The sequence below is a fragment of the Cyanistes caeruleus genome, chromosome 1, assembly GCF_971803275.1.
Source record: "Cyanistes caeruleus chromosome 1, bCyaCae1.hap1.1, whole genome shotgun sequence".
NCBI lineage: Eukaryota > Metazoa > Chordata > Aves > Passeriformes > Paridae > Cyanistes > Cyanistes caeruleus.
This window is the reverse complement of record NC_141701.1, coordinates 33,511,500-33,537,199: the sequence shown is the minus strand read 5'-3', so window position 1 is coordinate 33,537,199 and position 25,700 is coordinate 33,511,500. Positions and strand designations below refer to the sequence as shown.

The window sequence follows — 25,700 nt, the reverse complement described above, 5'->3', positions numbered from 1 at the left end:
GCTTTGCAATCTTAAATTTATCTCATTTGCATTTTCCATATGAATTCTTTATCTAAAGAAGATGCATCAAGCATACAGGTTAAATTGGAAAATGATACTAATGGGACAAAACCTGAAGATTAGGGAGGGCATCTCTGATATTCAAGAAAATATATTAACAGACAATCACCAGAAGGAAAATGAGCTTTCACAAGTATGCACACACACAAAACACCACCTATGAAGTACAAATCTAAGAAAAACATAAGAAATGGGAGCATCCCAGTCAGATACCATAGCTAGAACTATCTCGCTAATATTTACAGGAATCACAAAATGAGAATTTTAAAGTCAAAACAATATTTGTGAGCACAAACAAAATAATCACAGAATTAAAGAAAGAGTTATGTGTAAATAAAAAGGAGGCAGCAGTCATTGTAGCAACAACAGGAGCTGAAGGCTGAAAAAGCAGTGAAATTACACAGATGTTGTTAAAAAAATTGCTTAGTGAAGAGCAGTATAAAGATAAAGCTAATGGAGAAGTGGGAACATTCCACTGCAGTGTACAGACTAATTCTAGACAAAAAGGGAAAGGAGAACTGAGTGAAAAAATACTCCTGACAGAAAACACTGCTCTGAATGGGAATAAAGGAGCATGCAACAGCTAAGAAGGAAAGGCTGTTTGGCTTTATCAGGCAGTAAATACATGCTTCCAATGAAATGACAGAGTTGTTGCTACCTTTTGAATAGTTTCACAGGAATGCTACACTTAATTTGGGGATGAGCAGGTGACATTCAAAACTAGTTCTAGCATCAGAGACTTCTTCATGTTGGGGAAAGACACAGACCTTACACAGCAGAAGAGGTTCACCCAACTTTTCTCAAAGAAATATATTTCATTAATACTTAATTTTCTTTGCCCAGCCACAGGTGACTTTGCAGTAGACATGCGGAAGATGCAGCTTCACAAAAACATTTACAATTTATGTTCAAATAAATGAAACTGATAAAGAGAACACTGCCTTCACTGCATGCATTTCACAGTTTTTTTAAAGTTTATTTTTCTTTCTTTATTTTTTCTTAAGAAAGAGTGAATCAGGCAGACAGGACATACAACAAAAATCTGGTGTTCTTTGACCCTGTAAAACACTCACACTTAAGACAAAGACTGGTAAAGCCATCTCAAAACACCTTCTCAGTCTTTCTAATTCCAAAATGTAACTTTTTAATCCTTTCTCTCACTCTCTATACCATACTCAGGAGGATCCAATTCCACTCACACAATCCCTTCAATCCTATCAATTTGCAGTAGCCAAAGGGGTACCCAAATTGACAGCTATAGTAACAGCCTTCATTTGCAAAATAACAAGACATTTCAATCTGTGTTTTTAAGATTGCAAAGCTGACTCACTAGGCTTTATCCAAGGTATGAGGACACTGACTTTTAGGAAAGCTGACTGGGCAGCATTAAGTCTCACTCCTTGAGAGAATGACTGGAAGGGCACTGCACCAGCATAGAGAACAACCAGAAACTATTAGGATTGACTGCTACGATGCACAATAAGGGTATTACTGCTCAGATAAAGAACAAAGACAGTATAGTGATTTACATGTGCTACATTTCAATAAATACAGATGCAAACACAAAGTTTTCAAATATTAGGTATTTTTTTTCAAACTCCTCTAACTGAACATTAACAAAAAAATTGGCTTTTCAAGTAAAAACTGAAAACCTGTTGACTTTAATGTCAATGACATTGACACTTTATAAGTTCAGGAACTCCTAACTGAAAACTCCTAATTGAAAACTAGGATTCTTCCTTTTACCAGCTGATGAAAAATAAATAGACTACTGTAGATAAATCTAGTTTTTCTGACCTTCACATCTCCTCTTGAAGGGCACAGAAATCGTATCACTGGAATTTGTAGCATCTGGCACTGCTCACAGTCAGTCTCTGTATTAGCAGTAAATGCACCTACAGTGCTAAGAACCTTTTGATTTCTGTCCATACGAGGGCAATGAAAAGACACTCCTTCCTCTCTCAACCTCTTAGATGTAATTGTTGACTTCTTCTCTCTCTTCATTTCATAAAGTGTCCCTGCTTCTTGAAGACAGCTCATCAAAGCCCTCATAAATTTCATAAACACACACCCAGCCATCCACTCAGAGCATTCCATGTGCAAGTATCTGCAACATCTCACTGGAGAATTCAATACTGAGGTGTGTGCCATATATAGCAATTAAGTTCTGTATGGGCATGTCCACTGACAATTGTGCTCTTTTTTTTTTTTTTAAGACAAGTTTGTTGACTATGGTTAATTTGAATTTTTGAGTAACAGTTGATGAGGATTTCTTTTTTATTTTATTTTTTTTTAATCTCTACTGCTTCACTCCTATGCCTTTAATTAAGAAGGGATACAAGAGAAGAAAAAGGGGTTCTTGCAGTGCAATCTGGAAATGGTCAGCTCCTGGCTCAGTTCTTTCTCCTCCTGCAGGCTAAAAAAGGTTGCTCTGCCCTGCCCAAAGCCTCTGAAGCAGAATGCTTGTCAGTGCTGTCTGTAGGTTATACACAGAGAGGTGCTCACTGGTGGAAATGTGCCTCAACACACTGAGAAAAAGTTCAAGACCATGAGCTGCTTCCATCCGTGCTGAGGCCACATGAGAGGAACTCAGCAGAGGAAGTTTAGCAAGCAGAGAAAAGCAGAACCAGAATGGAAATACTAGAGCATAGAAAAAAAATGTTGTATTAACGCAATATGTTACATAAATGTATTAACATCTAGCGCTACCATGCATTTTTAACAGAATGTAGCTAAGTTATAAAGAGTCTGGGATTTTTTAAAAATAAATTACTTTATGCTCTACAGAATGTGCCTTCCAGTGAATGTATTTTTAAAATCAGCTCAAACTCTATTTCACCTCATCTCAAAACAGAAGTACTTCTAAGGACATTTAATAGTAAAAGGTTCCCAAAATCTGCAGACTGCTGACACGATTCAATGGCTGAGATTTGAATTAGACAAAAGTTTAAACTAGATAAACTTGGACAAGAAAATGTTTATTATTAATAGCAAAACAAAACCATACTAATTAATCCAAGGATGAGGCAGGTTTTCTTTCATGTAGTCTTATCTATAAATAAAATATTTCTAAATTACATCATATGACTAAATCAAAGTAGAGGATTAGAGATTAAAGAATTTGGTAAAATTTCAAGGTTTCTGATAACCAGGCAGGGCAGAACAGTGTAACACTCCAGCTGGCCATAACAGCAACAGTGTGTGAACTCAGCAAGATTTGATACATTGCCTGTGTTTCCCTTGAAAAAGAACCTTGCTGTTGTGTTTAATGCAAGTGGGACCTCTATCTTTTATTTCACGATACAGCAAATTGTTCTGCCATACCTGGTGACAAATACTCAGGTCTCTGCACCCAGATCTCTTTTTTAAGAGAGGACTAACATTTCCCAGGAAGTCACAAAAATCTCATGTCTCATCAACATTCAGCAGTCTTCTAACTGCTAGCTTCTAACTTGCAGACATCGCCTTGCATTTGAAAAGCCAGTTCCCATAAGAAGCAAGCAGGAAAGGCACAGAGACTCTATCTTGCAGATCCTGAAATTCCGGGCTTTCGCATCCTTCCAAGAGACCTCAATGAAGAAAGGAGATGCTACTGATTACAATTAGTGTCACTTGGGAGAAACTGGAACACAGGGAGAACTGTTTTTTTACAAATTTGAGAATAAATAATAAGCTAATTTAACATTGCATCATCCACTCCCATCAATTCTAACAAGCACCTGAAGCAGCACTTAGTGATACTGGGTGGTGAATGGCGACAATCAACAGCAAACACTGATGACTGACCTTAACCACTCAGAATGTGGTACACAGTAAAGCAGGGTCATGCTCCAAATTTTGGTATTATTAAACATCCAAAATATCAGTGGGCAAGATGAAGTACAGAAGAGAAACTGAAGAAAGTTTGGTTTTCTATTAATAGATTTCAAGTGCTAATTTCCATCAGTATTCGACAGAACCATGAGACTTAACTGAGCCCAAGCACAAATACTCCTGAGAACTACAAGAGCTGGCACAATTTGATGAGAAAACTAAAAGCCAGAGACTGCAGCCTATCAAATAAAACAAAAAGTAAAAGGAAAAGCAGGAGCAATTGAAATTAATTTGACTTACAATAAAATAATTAAATATTCTGCTATGAAACAAATATCAAGTTCAGGACAATTGGTCTATGCTAATTTTTATAATCAGATAGATGTGACAAAATTGGCATTTAACTTTAGTATCATGTAAATTCAGAAACTAGAAATCCCACTTGTGAGAATAAAAGAGGAAAAGAACTCACAACCTTTGTGACAATTTAACAGCAATAACTGAATGTAAGGTATTAAGGAATATTTAACATAATAACAGCTATGTGTTCAACAGAAACTAGACTTTCTCACTTATCATACAAAAGTGCAGGTTTGCTATAAGTGGCAGTAATAACAAATGACACCTTTAAAGCATGTCAGACAATACTCATTTCATTTAAGTAAAGAAGCAATAAAATTTAGGTATGCAGGTAAATATTTACAGTAGAAACAAGACAATTCTTATAGAGACTTAATTCTGAGCAGAAATGCTACACAATGTCAACTAATCCCCCGTGTGGTTGGCACTGAATATTTAAGTCTATGATAAGAGGAAACATGTCAGAACTTGGGTCTACTGTTAACTTTTTAAAAGTTCAACACACTGAATTCCAAAACAGGAATCTGTTTGCAACTTTACTTTGTACTAGGTTATCCCTAAAATCAACTGCAAAGTTGTTTCTTGTCTAAGACTGAAGGGAAAAGATCAGAAGCAGAACACAACTTGGCCATTTTAATCTGAAATATTTAGAACATATAGCAAATCCCACACACATTTATGTCATAATGCACATCAGTATGAAGAAGTCAAATAATCTCTCAAAACAGATAAGCAGACACATTAAAACTGCTATCAACTGCAAATAGCAGGCCTGACAGATCTTCCCTCAATGTAAAATTAGTGACCCACATCATGTTTATACACTTTAAATTTTAAAAGCAATCTCAAAAATCTTACTTTAATCAAAATATCAACAATATGGGTGGTGCATTTCATTTTCTCAAAGACTGCATTTAAGCATGCTGTACTGAAGCACAAGAAGATACCAGGTCAGCTAAATGAGGAGAAAAGTCAAGTTTGGAGGAAAACATGGCTATTTCATTGCTTTCCTTTTGGCAAAGAGGTTCCCATCTTTATCTTTCAAACACATGGCTGTCATGACTCATCTTGAAAAAGCAGTACTTGACAGTTCACAGGACTATTTCTTAAAATAATTAGCAAATAACCTTTAATATAAGACTTATGAGTAATTTAGATTTTAAAAAATTGCCAGTCCCAGGTTCTTAAGAACCTAAATTTTCTAAGCTCCAAGTTAATAATGTAATAATATATAATATTGTTTAAGCCATTTGTCTTAAGTGAAGCAAATATCCTTTTGAGAAGAAATCAGCCAAGTTTAAATTAACTCTCCTTTCTGCTGTGCAATCTCTTTCCCAAAACTAAAGAGAACAGGCAGGGCAAGTAACATACCAAGTCAAAAAGAACTAAAAAACCACCATTTTGTTGTCAGTTTTAATGGCAGTATGACAAAGACAGAGACTATTTGAAATAATCTGGACATAATATCATATTTTACCTTCAAAAGTCAGAAATACAACCACAATCCAACAGTCAAAGCAACTGTGAGAGAACTGATGTGCTCTGTTTCCAAACTACAACTCCACCTGAGAAGCAGGATGCCCCAACAGGGCCACCTTAAACTCCAAGTACTTGGTCACTACCATTGTCCAAAAGTAATCCAGTCTTACTTGCTAAGAAATATTTCAAGACCGACTTTGTTTTGTGATGTGCATTTGTATCAACTGATTTGCAGATGACACTGCAGTGCTAATTTTGAATGGTAAAGCCATGTAGGGTCCTGGACATGGGAAGGCTGACTTTCTCTTTATTTCATATGTGACCAGCAGGTCAAGGGAGGTGATTCTCCCCTTCTACTCCGCTCTTTTAACACCCCACCTGGAGTCCTGCATCCAGCTCTGTGGCCTTCAACACAGGAAGGACATGGATCTGATGGAGTGAGTCCAGAGGAGGGCCACCAAGATGATCAGAGGGCTGGAGTACATCTCCTATAAAGACAGACTAAGAGAGTTGGGGCTGTTCAGCCTGGAGAAGTCTCCAGGAAGCCTTACAGAATCTTCCAGTACCTAAAGGGGACTTAGTAGAAACTTGAGGAGAGACTCTTTACAAGGGCATGTAGTGACAGGACAAGAGGAAATGGCTTTAACCTGAAAGAGGCTAAGTTTGGATTAAATACTGGGAAGAAATTCTTCACTATGAGTGGCAAGATGCTGGAACATACTGCCCAGAGTGGTTGTGGATGCCCCATCCCCAGAAGTGCCCAAGGACAGGTAGGATGGGCCTTTGAGTAACCTGGTCTAGTGGAAGGTATCCCTGTCCATGCAGGGGAGTTGGAACAGGATGATCTGTAAAGCCACATTCAACCAAAAGTATTCCAGGATTCCATAATGCTACGGGAGTTGAGGGGTTTGGATACTATTGTTGTGGATAGCTACACAGACTCTCTGATAACCGCTCATATTCTTGAAAATTATTCTAACTTAATTCAAGGTTCAGGGACAATCACTTCACTCCCAGAAGAGAGCCTGAAAGGAGTGGATACAATGAAATTTAAGTGAACTGAGGCCATGAATTAACACTAAAGGGAGCTTTGTTCTCAGACTGGTGTGATTCTCTTGATAAGCATTTTTGACACTGCATTTGCTTGCTGACATTACTGTTCAAAAAAAGCTAAGATATTAGAGGGCTGCAGAAGGATTTTTTTTTTTTTTCTCTGAAAGGCTTTTGGAAAGAAAATCCCACATTTTCCACTTTTTAAATTTTCCACTGGTGGGGGTGCAACATACAATGATGACATTCTAGAAATGTAAGCCCTTCCAGATCAAGAGGAAAAGATATTTGCAGTAAAATAAATTTTACAAACAATGTTGAGAAACATAAAGAAAGGCAAATCCATGTCCCTATCAGCCAAGAGAGAGATGCAATTTCTTAAATTACCTGCTGCCTGGAGACTTTGTATTTAATGCAATTCTGAATACACTGTCTGTCAGTACTACATAAATGCACATACAGTGGGCACTGGGGGGAACATGTGAGAACACTTTTTGAGAGGAGCAACAGTGGAGAGCCCCCAGTGGAAGCAATGAATGATATGCTGGAAATTAAGTAACAGGGCCAATTAAAATACCTCAACTTTAGAAAAGCAGGTAATGAGACTACAGCTCCTGTCTACAGTGCTGTTCTACTCTATGGAAGTGTAGTTTAAAAAAAATAAAAAATCCTGTAGTCTCAATATTATTTTATGACTTTAATTATTTCATAATAGAAGGGGGGGAAAAAACAGCAAAGGAAATAGAACTGAGTATCCTCTACATAACATTGACAGTAACATTTGTATTTGCAACGGAGATTACTGAGACAGATAAGGAGAAAGAAGTGACAAAGTACCTATTCAGTGTTCAGGTTCTTAGGAAGCTTCCATGATACAGTACCCCTGCAAATTCTAATACATCACACTCACTTAATATCTCTGCTATATGTAAATTAGATTAATTGCTTTTATGAATATATAGCCTACAGTACCTCAGCTTTCTTAAGAGTCAGAGTGGTGGGTAGATAAGAAAAATCAGACTAGCCAAGACATCAGATTCTACAGTTGTGAGGAGGGCTAGATTCAAGTACCCAAGAAATACAAAGACCATGAAAAACAATGCCTGAAGTGTAATGGAAGAGAACCAATACAGAAGGCAACATAAATGGAATACTTCCAAGCAGATGGCTCCTTTTAACCAGACACTTTACTATGGTCTAAAAGTACAGTCTTCTAAACTAAATGTATTGTTATATATATTTAAACGTAATTTTTAAAAACATTTTTCTGAAAAAGCTCCTACTTGGGAATAGCACTGCTTCCCTTTGCCATCACAATCTGATTTCTAGTAACATTCTCCCAATATTTCCAACTGGACATGACTTCAGGTGTAAAACTGCCCTTTATCCTAAAGAGAAGCAAATGTATATAGGAGGCTCTTATCTCCAAGAGGAGCTTTAAAACCTGTGCAAGAACCCTCTTGCCTCTGTTGTCAGCACTAGGAAGTTTGTGCCTATTGCAAATAGTTAAAATCTCTTCTGGATTTATCTGCATACAAATTTGACCTAATATTTGGACTTGAATTAAAGGCCAAATACTTGAGATTTATGCTAATGATCTCGTTTCTAAGTAATTTAAGTGTGCTTCACTGAAGACCATTCCTTACACTCTTTCAGAGGCCAAAACTGTTACAGAGAAACCAAATTATTCAAGTAGCATATGTCAGCAAGAACATGCACAGCAGTTCTAGAAAACCTGTGCTAGCTACCTACTGATTTCCAAGTGCAGTTGAGAATGTTCACATTGAAGTGTGAAGGCTTGTTCTTCCAACAAGCCTATTCTTGCTTTCTGTGTGCTTTATACCTCTCCCTATATATATGTTCAAGATAAGTTATGCATACACACACATATAACATGCCTAAACTAATAAAATAAACAATATAAGCAGTAAGCAGAGAACACAGGACCTACAACAAATCCTAGGAAACATACTAAAAGAAAAATCTGTTTCTTTTACTGCCGGCATGTCAATTAGAAAACAAATGGCTACAAGCACAAACCGTAACTAAGTCTCTTACCCTGTAGCAACTTTACCACAATTTTGATGCCATTAAACTCTAATTTGCTTGCTCCAAAACCCAATTACTATTCTTTTTTGGTCTTCTCATATTCATTCTTTATTTTAAAATTGTTTAAAAATGTTTATTATTTTGAAAACTACATTTGTACCTCAAAAACTAAGCTGAGCATTAACAGTTGAAACCAATTCCTTGGAGAAACCAAAGTTTCAATATTATCACACACTCATACACATAAAATTATATTAGATTTCATACAATGAACACTTTTTAGGTAGAGCTGCAAAGGTATGACTTTTATTCTCAGGGGGAAAAAGGAACAGACAAGATATCTATAACCTTACAGTCTGCATGCTGTGCATGTCATGTAGCAATAAATAATTCATATTTTGACCTTATGGGATACCTTTTAGTCATGGATTTCAAAGAGCTTTTGCAAAGGTGGATATATGTTTTATTATCGGAAGTTTATGGATCTCAGGATGAAGAGAGACATAAAATTACCTATTCAAGGTCATTTAGTAAGCCAGGTGTATTTAAGTGGTTAGTATCAGGCATTCTGCCTTTTTGGTTCAGGTTGCAACTTACAGGGACGCTACAAAAACAGCCAGATACTGCCTTAAACTTCAATTAAACCTGTGAGAAAGCATAATGGATGTTATCTCTGAAGAATACAGAAAATCTAAACATATTCTTGGGTGAGAATGGAGAAAAAATTACTAACTCTAGGGATGTGGTAGCAGGATAGCACAGGAATTCTCCAGAATAATCTTATGCAAGCATTCTGGAAAGGGCACTGGATTCATAGGCAGAGCTGTCAGGATCTGCTAAAGGGGGATGAAAACAAAGCTGTCTTCCTCCACAATGAGATTTTCTTGTAGACCATATCAGTTATCAGACTGAACCTGAAAAGGTAGCAGCAGTTCTAGTATACTACAATAAAAACTGTACAGAGAGGTGAACAGTAAAAAATAATACATTTTAGAAAGACAGACTCTATTTCCAGCACTGTTCCCTGAAGATGGAATACCAGGACTTAAGGTATGTAAACCAGAACTAACCACATTAACTATTCTAGTAAATACTCTTTTTTATTTTCATTTGCAAAAAAAAAAAAAAGGAGAAAAAAAGTTTCCCCTGATGTTAATAATTAACTCCTGAAAAATATTTTAAATAAAAAATAAATATGCAAAAAGCTTTGTATAGAAAACAACTCCAAACTCATATATAAATATGAGAACATTTGTGAGAATGTAGCACTGGGAAGACAGTTTGTTAGTTAACACCACAGCAATAATGCTTTGGATTAAATACTTAAGTCTTGCAATTCTCTGAACTGCCTTACCTAACATTAAGTACAGGGATCCATTCATGGCCTTAACCGTAAAGATTATGTACAAGTGTTTCTAAAAGTAAGCTCAGAATGTTTTTTACTTTCCAGGATGGAGTCCTTATGTTGTCTCAGACTGCTGAGAACTTGTAACTTATGTTATATGCTGAGAAGCATATAACATGCACAAATTATCTGTTCAACTGCCCTCTGAAGCGCAGCAGTAGTAGGACCCAAGGTCCCTATGTGCTAGCCAAGGAAGATAACAACGAAATAAGCCTTGGGTTGTTTCTTTGTATTGCTTGTGTTTGTTTCTTTTTCCCCAATGAAAGAAGGTACTATAATCTGCCACAGAGGGAGCTTACTCTCTTCTAATAACTTGATGATTAAACAAACCGAAGATTTATATTTTACAGGGGGAAAAAATTATCACCCCTGTTATCACTACTGGCTTATAACAATTGGTAGCAAAACACTGTTTCATAAAAGGTCAGCACTTCAAAGCTAGATTTAACTGACACCACCACTGAAATATTTCCTTTACATAAAGTTAGGTTTCAAAAAGAAAAAAAGAAATCACATAAAACACACACTCCTTATTCTGTACGTAGCAAAATGAGGTAAACCCAAAACCTAGTTACTGGAAAATCGAACTACCATCATGGGGAGGAAAAAACCTATCCTGACTTGTCTATGAGATCAGAATGAAATGGAGTTTAAAGACATACAGCATGCACTAAGAAAAGACAGATTTGCCAGAATTTTCCTGGGATTAATTGAAAGGAAATAATTTTAAATCCTTCTCTTCTTCCCAAGCCTCTCCAAGCTGAATTTACTTCATTTAGGTAACAAATGCAAAGTAGGCAGGAAGGCATGTGCTATTTTCAAATCAGAAAAGCAATCTGGCTTAGAGAAGAGAATTTTTTAAGCTTTCAAAATACAAAACCATTCAGAAGACCAAACAAAATACATTCCTCAATTCCTCTGTGCATGTGGAATCCTTCAGACAGACAACAAAATGTGCCCCTCATGAATAATTTCCTGCCCAAGATTTACAAAAAACCCTCAAAAGTCTTGATGTTCATGCCCAACTGCACAAATATTTGATGTAACAGAGAGATAAGCAATACTTCTTGTTGGAGCTGAGTCTCTGATTCCCCTACCCTACAGCTAGTGTACAAACAGGAGTATCAGCATTGAGGACTGGGATAAACACAAGCCTCCGTACAAAAGGTGAGGGACAATTACCACACACTGCACGTGTTTCATCACAATTTGCCCCATATCTTCTCTGTATTTAAGCTCCTTACCTTTTTTTTCACTGCTACTTTCACCACCTGTGCTTAAGCAGAAATTATTATAAGCTTATTAGCTGTAAGTGGTCACGTCTGCAAACATGGGGAAGGGTTGGTGCTTGGTGCCAATCAGCTTTCACTAATCTGCACCCTACCAGTGATCCCACTGCTCCTCAGGATTGACTGTCAGGAGGTCAAAACCGTTCCCTGAGCCAACAGGGATGCAAATGTCATGTTCCTGTCTCCCTCTCTTCTGCTGAAGGCATGTATTGACCAAACTCCCATGTCTTACGGAAAATGAGTGTGCCCAGTTACTCCTTTGATTTTGAAGGTATTTGTCATGTCACAGACATTATGCAAAGCCAGAGATCTTCACAGCTTGGGTGAGGATAAGAAAAAATCTCAGACCTGCAGAGTTCCTCCACATTTACAAATAAAAGGTATCGAATTCAACACTTTCTTGTAACAAATATTTCACCTTGATTTAGATACTTTTTGTGGGGAGGGAAAAAAAACAGATCTAAAACTGAACATTGTCTACGTTTCCACTAGCAACTTAAATGTATCAAGAAAAAAATGTTCTTTTAGCTAGGTCTGTATGGGAAAATTACTGCTTTTATCCTCCAATTACACAGCCAGCACTTAGCTTGGTAAGCAGCACAGAAATAGCTGTTTTATACTACATATTAAACTATATTCTTTGTATTACTTTATTTGTAATGATTATACAATGGTTTATTGGCAACTTAAAAACTTCCCTATATCCAAAATACTCCCTTGACAACAGCTCACTTGCAGAAACCTAAATATTACTGGTATGGCGGTGATGATGCCCTTCTGTCACACCAATTTCAAGCCCAAGTTAAACCACTCAAGTACTGACACAGGTGAGCAGTACCTCGATACAGGACAACAAGGAAAGACTCCACCAGGTTTGGGAAGTTGTCTTCTGGAGGCAGAAAAAGCCCACGACTTGAATCTGTACGCAACGTGCGGTCTAAGAAACGACAGCTTTTGTCACTTACTCTTTCAGAGCACATACAAAGGAAAACTAAATTAGGTATTTAGATAACACTAAAAGGAAACTGAGCTTACCCTTATTGCACACAGGCGTTTCACCTACTTACCAAAGGGTAGATAAGAACTTTTTGTGCCACTCATAATGGAAACCTTCGTACTCAGCTTTGAGCAATACTAGAAGAGTCATTTTAACTATTTTATTTCCAGCAATGATTAGGAAATATGAGCATCTCTCTTATACTGTGGCAAGAAATAATGATCAGAAATAAAAGAAGAATATGCAGGCATTATAAAGCACAGGTCATTGTTACAGATTTAATATACCCCCCAGTTTGGTTGACGTGTTAATAGGTTTTACATTTTAAAGCAGCATACAGGGTATTTCATCAGGTAACTATAATTGTTCAGGATATTTCAGGTACTGGGATACAAGACTAGATATTTACATAATAGCTGTGGAAAGTGCACATCCTTCAATTAGATTTCTATTTTAATCAGTGAAACTGTGGGAATAATCCCATAATATTTCAATAATGTTTCAATAATAACATTTCAGTAATAATGCTTCAATACCTTTTTCTACTGAAAAAAAAGAACAAGAATATAACTAGACAAAACTCAGGATATTCTGGTTCTGAAAACCATTTTCTTTTTCAAGTATTACACCCTCCTCTTTAATTCATTTCCTTTTCTACTTCATGTGTTAAGAATAATCTTTTTCTATAGAGTTTGTTTTGATTTTCGCATTTTGCAAGTGCAACAAATTCAGAATACCTCTATGAAGTTGGCACTTCTGAGGCAGAGAGCTGACAATAACTGCCCCTAACTTCAGGTGGAATAGCTGTCATGCAAAGAAGCCTTAATTCATTAAAGTCATGAACACAACAGACAACCACCTCACACTGAAAAATTATGCTACTATCTTTATATTAAAGTTACTCAATTAGGTTTTAATGATGTCTGTGGGGTAACCCTGCCAAGCCACTATCTCTGGCAAAGGCCACTCTAATGCCCCCAGCCCAGGCTCCACAGGGAGTACAGGACAGCACTTGTGGCTGTGAGCCCACTCCGAAGATCTGTGACATAACAGGTCCAGGCAAATTTTGAGTGCAAGCAACTCAAACCTGGCCATCTGAAAGTTGCTCATCTGTAAAAGAGGGGAATGCACCAGTAGGATTTCTAACTGACCTAAAGTTTGTTTTGGTGGTGGGTTTTTTTGTGTGTGAGGGGGGTTATAAAACTGTAGAACAAATTAATCTATGACAGTGTGTGCCGTTTGACATTTGAGGAGAGTAGTTCTCATTCCACTGCATTTTAACAACCAGAAAAGTTTTGAAATCTTGTGTGACCAGATGAAACTCATGTAGAAGCAGTCACTGAGCCGTTCAAGTGCCTTAAAGCTTGCGGCAGCTCTTTGCTGCAGGTACAGGCATGGCTAAAATGAATACAATCCATCTCCAAAAAGAAATGGAATTACACCCAGCAGTCTATGTACAGTGCAAGCTTCAGCATGATTTAAAAGGGAAAAAAAAAAGCAAATCCAACCAACCACGCTTTATCAGTATTTAAAAATTCTCCTTTCCTCCAAAGAGCATTTTCTAGTATCTTATTTAGCATACTACCATATGCTTGCAATTTCTACTCTCCGTAGAAGTCATTCTGAAAAACCAAAGGAAAATTTTTGTGAACCACAAATATAATAAAATAACCCCCTCCATGAAATGGTCTAAAAAGCTTGGATTGCTTCTGCTCCACCTCCCCACATCTGGCACTCGCATCGGATTACAGGCCAGAAGGCAATGCAAAGAGACGGGAAGGGAGATAGTGGCCGGATCACAACTAGGAGGAAGCATGCCTCCTGTAACTCGCTCTTTTCCCAAATGCCGATACCTCAAAGCCTGATAGAAAAAACAATGGTGGGAGAAGTCTGCACACGTACATACACAAGATACACAGACATCCAACAGGCGGTGAATTACACAAAATGCGCTCAGATGACTTCAGAACTATCAGTCTGTGCCAAAATTGCAACCGGGCTTCTGATTTTGTAATTGACAGAGCTTACAGGAAATGGGCAATCATTGGTTTCTAATTCACAACACTTTCACTTCTTCTAATTTGCCACATATTTCATAGGCACAACAAAACCAAAAGACACTGAATTATCTAAATGCCACAGTCGTGTCAAATAAGCAGTTTATTGATTTATTATCAATAAACTAGCTAATAAACAAAATAGTTTATTTATTTAATTTAAACTTTTTGAAGTTTAAATTTTGCAAACTTTAAACTGCTTTAAAACTCAACCAGGAAGATGCATGAATTTACACAAGAACCTAAGGAGCTGATTGGGAGTGTTTTTTCCCAGAGCCCTCTGGAACCACATTCTCCTCATCCCTTCAAGCCTGCATCAGCAGCACAACAGCATAAAAACTTTCACTGAGTCTTTCAAGCTTAGCAATAAATCTACTGCAGTCTGAATTATCGAAATTATTTAGACTGTTCAAATGATTTTTTTGTTCCAAATGGACTCAGCATGCTGGTCAGGAACTCGTCAAGTCAAACACGAGCAACAAAAGTGGAATTCTTCTTGCTAAGCTAATTGATGGCCCTACAAAAACAAAACGCAATTGCATATTCAAAACTTTCAAAGACGCACTGTATTAGAGTTGCAGAGCGCCTTCCCCTCAGTGCCTGCTGAAATATGATCGTAATTGCTGTGAAAGGGCGAGAGACCGACTATATGTTAAATCCTGCCATCTGTAGGTGCTTTACACAGTTCCATTTGCTGCTGCCGGGTCAAAAGTTTACCCTATTTTCGCTTGTTCATAACCAATCACACAAGCCTCTGCTATGTGTAATCTTTGACCCACTCTCAAAGCAATTTTTGTATTATATAGTCATATGATTACACTGAAAAAACCCACACATTTTATTAAGAATACACTTCTTGTTGGTTAGCTTTGTAATTATTATTATTTCCATATTCAGTAAGCGTACTGTACCGACCTTGTTCTTCCCAGTTAACTCCCTTGGAGCACAATCATAGAGCCATGAATTCTCCAGCATTTCTGGCTAGTTGAAATCCAGAACCTCATGCAAAACAGAGCTGGAAAGCATTCACAGTATCTGTCATTTTAGAAGTAAGGGGAAAGAACTGCTCAATTTGTACTAATAGGGAGAGAAGACATTTTGTAAACATTTAAATTAATGTTCATAATGAAAACAAAAATGTTTCTCTAAATTAGGATCGCCATAAGAATATTCCTATGTATTTACCTTAAAAACAAAGTATGCAAAAATATTCATGGAAACATTTATGCTACTGATACTATTATTATTATTATTAGTAGTAGTAGTATTTATCAAGGGAACAAGCAGTTTCATGAACAAGAGAATTAATTAAGCCTCATCTCCCACAGATTTATACCTCCTGGTTGGTTGACTTTGGTGTTTAGAAAGGTGAAAGCTTTGATGGAAGTTTTTCCCACAGCTGGGACATTTGTTTAAAGTGTCTCTTTTCCCATCACTAGGATTCCCAGACAACTAATAAGATTATTTCATGCTGCAACCTTTCCCTCTGTCAGGGCACCTTTAGGTGGTTCCACCTATACTCAGCTACTTCTTATTTTCACAAAACCTGTGGGATCTGAATTTCAAGAGCTCTGCTGTGCCAAAAAATGTGATCAACATCAGCAATAAGATCACCAAAGATAATGAGGGGAGTTGAAGGGATGTGTGTGCATTTACACAAGTGCACGATGTGACCCCACGAACCTTGTTTCTATAGGAAAAGAGATTAAAAATAAAGGAGAATATTTGACCTTCTTACTATTTCACAGAAAGCTAACTTAGAAGGACCCAACTAAACAGCTAGCTATACTAATAGATCACCTAAAAGTAATACCACAATATTTAAATCCATCTTGTACATTTTGCTAGACAGTCTTTAAAGAAAAACAGACACACAGGCCCCATTTAACTTGCAATATGAGATAAAACCAGATACTTTTCCACAGATACGTATTTTAGAGTAATCTATGAATTGTGATAGATTTTTGATGTTTTAAATTATTTTTAATCTAGAATTTATACAAGTGTGTTCAGTCTTCAAGAATATAAACACAAGTCAGCACTTGCATGAATAGTTATATTGCTCCATTTCACATTTGACTCTTAGTTGCTAAACCCTTTGTAAATGTAACAAGAGAATATAAACCAGCCCTTGCCACTGCAATCAGTGAAGTAATATAAACCAGAGAATAATCAATCAAATAACAGCATTAAGCCACTTCCAAGCAGGTAATAAAATATGCTCACATACAAAATTCTAATAGTTATGAAGTCAAATCATTTACTAAGAGACAGAATAAAAATTACCCCAAATAAATGAATCAAGATGTAGATTTTAAGGAAACACCAGTCTACCATCTCACCTCTTTGGTACAGCAAAGACCAAAGACTTAGAAGCTCTTACAGCAAAGATCAAGACCTCAGATGTGCAAAGCATATCTCTTTAGAATGTTATACATGAAGTCATATATTACTTCCATAAACTGTCAGTCTAAGTCAATGAGATGTTTGGAAAACAGAAAAAGGCACTAATAATATTTCATTTTTTGTAGAGAGATAAATAAAAACCAAAATAGAAGTCAACATTTTAAAGCAATGAAAGAGATTTATCTAACTGGCAAACATGGTGGCATATGTCAGACACTAGCTATTAGATACTACACAGGATTCTATACAAGCAGACATGTTTCTTATACATATTAGATACATAAATACAAAAAATAAATCAACTGTGTGCACATATACACACGGCATTCAGACATCTGTTAACAGGACTGATATCACCTATGATCCAGGCCAGAACAAGCGAATAGTCTTTCGCCCAGGGGAAAGCAAGATGGATGCTGTTACAGGAAACCTACTCCACTCAGCTTATCAGCAGCAACATGAACAGTGGAAAAAGCCCAGTATAAAAGAAGAAACAAAGACAAGGCAACAGAACTGATTCTTAAGAACACAGAGGGGAAGGCAGAAGGTACCCAGAGGTATCTACAATATGTCTCAACACAGGGAAATTTTTCACTTTGGCAGAACAGTCTGATCTAAAGCAGAGCTCAAACAACTGGAGCAACAACTTACCAGGACATGAAAAAACTGAAGAAGTGAAGTTGAGAGTTCAGGAAACCTGACTCAAACCCCAAGGTGATCCAGTAGCATGGAAATGTTATAAAACCACTCAGTGTTTTATGTAAATTTGTGCATCTCTTCTACTTTTCTTACAATGCAAAAAGTGACTTTAGAAAGTTTGCAACTCAGCATGAATTTATATTACTCTTTATATTACTGTGGCAATTTGGAGAGTTTAACACTGATCTTGGTAATGTGCTTAGTTCACTAATATGGGCCCCATTCCTGATAATGAGAAACAATCTGTCTCCAGCAAAGAGAACTTTCATGCCAGAGCCAGAAACTTTACAAGAACCTGATGAGGCTCAGGGGAATTTAAAAGTACCAGGATTTTATGTAGGTCCACAGAGCAATGACATGAGGTATCTGTGATGCAGAATTTTTTTCTTTCAGTATTATTTAAGAACAATTCTGCTATACAATTAGAGACCAGGCCAATTGCAGTAACTCCTTACAACCAGGCATCTATTTCCATTTGAGTGTACTGGAATTAAGCAATCCAGATTGTTTCTATAAATACACATACACTAAAGTAACAAGTTTCTTCTACCATCAGCTGACTGAATTATAGTATATTGAGATCTTAAAGATTCCAACCAATTTGTACATGATTCTTCTATTGCTTCATTTTCACCTGAACCATTTTCATTAGTACAAGAGCCCAATGATTTCCTAGGTGTGAAAATTCTTAAAACAGTGAATCTGAAAGAAGAAGACAAAACATTATAAATCATACAGAAATCTAAACCTTAATTTAGTATTTAACCTTATGATGATAAAAACATACAACCAAGTGTGGAGACAATTGTTACAAGCATTTGCTTTGGATGATCTTCACAGATTAAAAAGGTATTCAGTGCTCTCATATAATGGATATGCATATTATCTCAGGATAATAAAAATTTTATAGACTACCACTGCATGACAATGAAGAGTACACATACAGTTTTATACATTTTATTAATATTATTATTGTTTTATATATATACAGAGCTTCCCATCTTCCCATATTCTTTTCAGGTTTAATAGTCACAGTCTCAAATTAATCTTGCAGCTCTCCTAAAAGGCAATATAAAATGATAATATCAAAATCCACTCAAAAATTACTATTTGACTTCTCAAATGGCAATTAGAAGTTTGAATCTGAATTACTTCCTATGCAAATAAGGTGCTTTTTATATGGCATAGGAGCTTGTAGTTGATAAGGGCATTTTTAATGAAGTGTTTTAAAGGATGTGGTTTTCTATTAAAAGAGGTCATCTATTACAAGGAGTTGGCAATTCTGTTTCAGTGGTTGGCTGCAGAACCTCCCACCAGCTAATTCTCACAGACTTCACTTCCTTGTCCTTGGGGTAGTCACCAACCTGGCCAGCCAGCACATGCTGCAAGTAGCCATCCTAGAAATATTATCAAGGTATTATCAAGGAAATAAAACCAGACCACAGGAGAAGGGAGGCTCTTCCACTCCCTCAGAGCCAGCCCTCTAGACTGGATTGTGGCATGCCTCCAATGCAGTCCAGTTGCTGGGCAGCATTTGCTGCAGCAAAGCTGCTCTCCATCTCCTTTGGTAAAAAGCAGAGCAGATGGAAATTTCCTGTAGGCTGGTCTTGGCCCAGAGGCCACTGTTTGGACGATACTCCTCCACGAATAAGAGCAATCCATTCATTGCAACAAGCTGACTGGCCCTACTGTCCTCTTTTACAACACAGCTCGATCCAATCCCTTCAGTCAGTGATAAAACACAGTGCAATGTGAGCACATTTCATCGCCTGTGCCCGGGTAGGAACTAAGCCATGAAGGAAAATATGGCCATGTCACGCTAAGCAAAGAAACACATGAGTAACTCTGGCAAGCACCTAAGATAAGGCTTTTCTGAATGACTAAAGGTAATGTTATATTGATGTTATGATAAATTATTACCTATGGACACAGAGCAAGCAGATACAGCAGAAGAAGCTGTACAACCATACTCTTCAGAGTGGCAGCTGTATATTCTTCACTTAACAACACTGGGAGATAAGAATAGAAAGAAATTCTTTACAGAATAAAAACTGTTATAAACCTGTCATGTCCTGAAGGTTTCCAAATTTTATTTAGAATGAAAGAAACCCTTCAATACATGTAACCACCACAGATTTTTTACAAGATTCAAAGAAGCTCTCACTTTATTTGGTCTTCCCTTTGTCCATCACGGCTAAAACACTATAGAGCTCAAAGCAGAACTCTGTCCTTTCTCTCACCTTTGCAATCACTGGTGTACATATCTTGTTTGTTATGCACAGGCTGCTAAGACTGCTTTTCCAAACTCCATTCAAACATAAGCCAAGGTGCTGGCCATTGATGTGGCTTTTCTGGTTGCTCCAGTGACAACCAAATGGGTTTGCCAGCTTTTTCTGAAGAAATTAAAACATTGGAACAGGATGAAATAGTCCTTTTAAGGCATAAAGACAAAAGGTGGTCACTATGAATTTATGATATTCCACAATTTACCTGATATAGTTGAAGAGGAAAGCTAGGAAAGGGAAGGGAAATGTTCTATATTGTGTTTAGGACAGAGGAATCTTTGTTGAGCTCTGCCTAAAGGTTACTTACAGGGCTTTGCAAAATGCAGTGCTACCTATCACATGAAGAAAAGGTGAACTCTCTATCACCATACGCAGCCAGGGTTGCAGCTTCATTTTCTGCAGTGCTTTCCTGCAGAAAATCTTCTAGGTGAGCAAACTGTCCCTGGAAAGGCTCCTCAATGGTCTTTTCCAGCAAGCAGAGTACATGGGAAATATTCAGTAGGTATTTGCTGCTCAAGTGCCTTATATCAGCAGAGACAGAGAGTGTGACAGGCCTTGTCTGGATGAAAAGTTAGGGCTCTCTTCAAAGGCTCTCCAAGCAGCCTAAAGCATATTTAAACCAACCTAAGAGTGTACAGGAACAGAAGAGGAACTCTTTCTTATCCTTTTGTACTCATGCTTTTCTGTCACACTAAGTGCATGAGTAGAGTCAAAGGCAGGATGGCTGAATTAACTCAGAAAAAAGCTGTCCAAAAAAGCTGAGCAATCAGTCCTCAAAAAATTAATGATAAAAGACTTTGAATAAAGCCAATTTGTAATGGAATGTAAGAAGGGAAGTCCCTAAAGAGAAAAACTGTCTACCAGCTCTGCAGCAGGTTTTGCTGCCCCATGCAGTTTACCATGGCAAGACGCCAACTTGGCAAGACTCACTCTCCTCCAAGGAGCCTGGCAGAGATCCAGCCACACTCACAGGTCTCATGGCTGCTGCCAAGCTCAAGGGGCAACTGAAGACCCTCTTCCGTGAATCTGCAGATCTGGTTATGACTGGGGATGTTTGTGTTTCAAAATGTTCTTAACCAAGTCAAGCTCCCTCTGTGTTTATACAGTGACTGAACAGGCGAAACAGAATACTTAACCCCGCTACAGAAATGAGCCACAGATTGTTAATTATATGGCTATTTGCACTTTGACTGGAAGAGGAAGTAAGCTGGTTATAACTACTTTGGGCTTTACTCCTGCAACTGCATTGAAACCACATTTATGAGAGCTGAAACTATGCAATTTTATATAAATGTAGGCGCTTCCTGTTTTTGAAACAAGTCGTGGTCTGCTTGCCCTTACCTCACAGTAACGTCACTGGAACCAGAATGCATTAAATGTCCTCAGTTTTACTGACTTTACGATCTTATTTTGCTTATTATTTTTAAGTGTGTAGATAAAATGCATATTTTTGACTACTGCTGCCAAGCAGATCTATTCCTAGGACCTAGCTGTGCTCCTTAGGCATTAGGAAACACGTTTTTCAGGTGTGAGACTGAAATGCCCAGCTATCACCAGGGCGTGCTCAGTCCCTGGTGACGTGGTCATGGTCACCCTCAGATGAGAGGCAGGTGTGGCCACACTCCCCTGGCAGGCAGGCTACACTCTCAACTACACATGCAGGCAGACCTAACTTTTTCCATTCAATATGCAGTATTTCAAGTAATTTGTAATAGCAGCAATAATAAAAACCTTATTATTTTGCACAGTGTAGTTTTCATTCTTCATTGTGGCAAGCGTATGTTTAATTTTATAGACAGTGGGTGTGGGGAGTAACAACAGCCTTCCTGGCATAAATTGAAGAAAATCACAATTTGACTAGAAGATAATTTTGAAAATATTATTTAACAACCTTAATAGGCAGGAGCAGGTTTCCTGTCTTTTTCTCTCATTTTGCTTATTTATGTTAACTGGAACTCACAAACCAAACTTCTGCAATGAGTACAATTACGTAAATCGGCACTCTTGCTTTTCCAGTACAGTCATTTTCCTACAAGATTACAGAAGGAAGACTGATCCTACTGTACAACCGGAAAGCAACCGGATATCCAGTAGTTCCTGATGATAAAATGTGGTAATTCTTACCAAAAAACCCACACATGCCCCATTTAATTTACAGTGTATTCCTCCAGATGTAGTTTGGGACATACTACTTGCGAGTCAGGTATCCCTATAAATCCAAGATATTTACAGTCAAGATAGCAGAAATCCTTAACAGAGAGACGGGGCAGCATTTCTACCACCTGTGTTTTGCTCTCCAAAACCACATATTCCAGACCATTAGATCCCACCCTTTAGCTTTAAGAACTCACCAGCTTCACAGTGCTAACAGAGTGAACAATTACAGATCTCCTACTCTCATGCAGTAAGAAGACTAAAGAAAAATTCAGTTAAAGTCCTTGTGCAAAACCCTTCAACTAGAAGAAATACTAAAGCTAAAATTTCAAATTCAAAATTACACCTGATTGACTGACTGATTGATTGATTGATTGATTTCTCTCAACTTTAAAAATAAACACAGTATACAGTCAAGCAGGCATTTCTTAAAAACACTTCCCTTGGTTGCCTTGTCAAGCAAGGCACGGTTTTGAAAGCAATTTACAACTACAAGAGGCTGGTCCTGCCATCCCTCTCTTCCAAGCCATCTTCAGCAGAGACATTTGTCCAACTCTGCAGTTAGGAAGTTCGAAGAGGTCAAGAGCCAGCTGAGTGACTCAACCAAAAATGCATGGAGGTGTCCTCTGGTTTGGCTGCCTGAGCTGGCTCAGACCAGAGCGGTGGCTTCAGCAGCACTGGCACAAGGGAGAGGGGGTAACACCTCAGCACAGAGGGTGCAAGCCACACTCCTGGAAGCTGTCAGACCAGTGCTAGCTGCCACGATGTCACATCTGTGGCACCTCCACAAAAACTGGCCACATGTTCAGCCCCTAACCTCCAAACAAGAGAGGACACATAAAAACCCAATTCATGATGTCCATCTAGAGCTGCCCAGATTGAAGAGACTCACTGAGCTACAAAGTCTCCACTGACTTTTTTTTTGACTGAAGCCTACTGTTTCTACACTGAAACGCTCAAGTCCAGATCTTCGCAAACTTATTTCCCAAAGTAATGCAAGCATTTCTAATAAGGAGAAGAAAAAAGGACTTAATGAAGGCAACCCAGATTAGCTAAATGACACATCATAGTGGAACAATTCTGCTGTTAAAGACCATGCAGATGTTACGATGGAGGCAAAGAAAGCCTTTCTTTAGCTACAGCACAGCTGCTGCATACAACTTCAAAAAGACTTGGCACAGGATTTCAGCCACAAAACTTTCCCCTCACTTCATTTCATGAACGTCATCTGCAGCTTCAGTGTGCTGCACCAAGGACAAAACCAAGACATGGAGAGTCTGCAACATCTTATCGGCAGTGGGGCAGCGTTTTGCACTAACAGTACTCATGTGCACATTCAGAAAACTTGACTATACATCTCCATTCCTCCTCAGCCCAGCAATCCCTCAAAAGCAATGATATCCCACACTGCAGTCCCTCTTATTTATACCTCCATTATCTCCTAAGTTAAAGAAGACAAACAAACTACTACATAATTAACAAATATTAAAGCTTAAAAACCAGCTGTAAAAAACAGATAATTTCATTTACTTTTTAAGTAGCATTAGAAAGCATTATCAACTTCCATTCACATCCCTCATACACTAAGCTACTCTAAATAGACACCCTGACCACAAGGCTGAAAATGTCACAGCTTACAATTACCCTGAATACACATGGTTAATGCCACTCTTGTATTTTCCATGTAATATATGTATCACAAAGAAAGTATATATTCACTGTCTAAATTCCAAGTCCAGCTTTCCCCTGAAAATATGTCAAAATATTACAGCCAGTTATAAGTAGTACATAGGAAGAACTTGCATTGATTTTATAATATTTAACAGTAAAGCACACAGAACTTAGCTTGATCCGCATTACATTTGTAATTTCCTTCCAGTGATGACACCATTACGAGATATACCTGAAAACTTTAAGATGCATGTAGGGATATGAGAGTAAATTAAAACATTTATGACAGATGAGAGTAAAGTATTAGGAAAACTGTTTTTAATTTCTCCCTTTTTCTCTTCTCTTATTATTCATATGACATCAGCTTGTTGATTCCATGACATTTTTAGGCATCTATCATGTGAAGCCATAAACTGTTTTGTCACCTACAGTATTTTTCCCACATCTGCAACTCTACAAAGAATTAGTCCAAATGAGAAAACAGCAACAGGAGCAATTAAAACTCTCTTACTATTTAAACTTCATAAGTAAAACAGACTAGGAAAAAATGCAGAAATAAAGTAATAGAAATGCACTGGAAGAGGATTTTTTTAAAAAACCTGCTCAACTACTTCACTACCAAGAACTTGATACAAAGCTGGAAACCCACAACTCTAAAGACTATTAGTAACATTGATTAAAAACAGTGAAGAAAACTCATTAAACCAAAGGTAAAGATTGAAATAGTAGAAACATTAACCACAGTATTACTGTGTTCATAAAAACAAAACATTTCAACATGACCTACTTTAATAATAGTAAAAAAAGTAAAGAATGGGCTCTAACCCCCTGACTCTACTGATCTTATAAAACACCATCTACTTTTCAGAATTAGCAACAGACTCATGAAATTGAGCCAATTTGTTCAACAGATGTTTCAGTTGACTCAAGAGAAATTTTACTTTTCTATTGTAGAAATAGAGTGAGCTGAGTAAAATTCCACTCCTATTAGCAGCATTCGAAGTATATTAGCTCATAATTAACTGCCATTTCCATTTCTTCTTTCTTTGACATAACAGAAAACATTTTCCACACTGGATTAGACGTGGTACTGAAATAAAGTAGGCACATTGATAAAAACAAGTCACCCTCCTCCTCTCCCCCGCACCCTCCGTTTCATAGGACACGCAGGAATGGCAGAGTTTTTATTTTCCTTGGCGTTCCTGTCTCACATTAGCTGATAATCTCCCCGGTGTAGCTGTGCCAGTGCTCTGCCCTGCAGGCCCACAACACCCCTGCTGTTCCAGTCCTGTGCTTTCCTCCAGCACGCTCTGCAAATGCAACGATCCTTTCGTAATGTGTGCTATTGCATCAGTCTAATTGCAACACAACTCTCAATACTCTAGATAAAGCAAATAATTTCATTTTTAACTTCTGCTCATAAAATAGAGATCGTTTCCCCGCCACCCCCACCGCCTTTTTTTGTTTATTTTCAAAGACTTAAAGAAAGACTTGCACACTGCACAGCAGTAGTCAAACAAAAATACCTCATGTTTTCTTAGAAAGCAGCACTTAGATATATTGCTCAACACCTAAAGCATTAGTGCAGCTTTTCACAGAGCTACAGTATGTAGTAGATCCCCTGTGAGCAGGCTGGAAGGGGAATGTACATTCTTGCTCTGTGTATTTAATATAATATTCAGCCATTATAAAACCTTCATAGTTTTTTACTCTCTCTTTTTCCCCGCAATAGAGAGTAACAGCTTATCTGGCAAACACACTCACTATGTTTCTAGGCACTGAAGACAAACTCTTGGTTAACTCATAAAACCTGATTTAATGTGAGATATTCTGCATTCAGGTTAGCTAAGTTGAAACAATATTTAGCTTAACCATGCCTTGGCCAAAAAATTCTGTGTTATCTACTGATTACAACAGCATTGTAGC

At 37.6% G+C, this 25,700-nt stretch overlaps 1 protein-coding gene across 5 annotated transcripts in view; it reads right to left on the bottom strand.

Moving 5' to 3' along the window:
* NCOA2 (nuclear receptor coactivator 2) overlaps positions 1-25,700 on the bottom strand; it is a 189,290-nt gene that overhangs the window by 92,163 nt on the left and 71,427 nt on the right. The gene's annotated exons all lie outside the window — the stretch shown is intronic.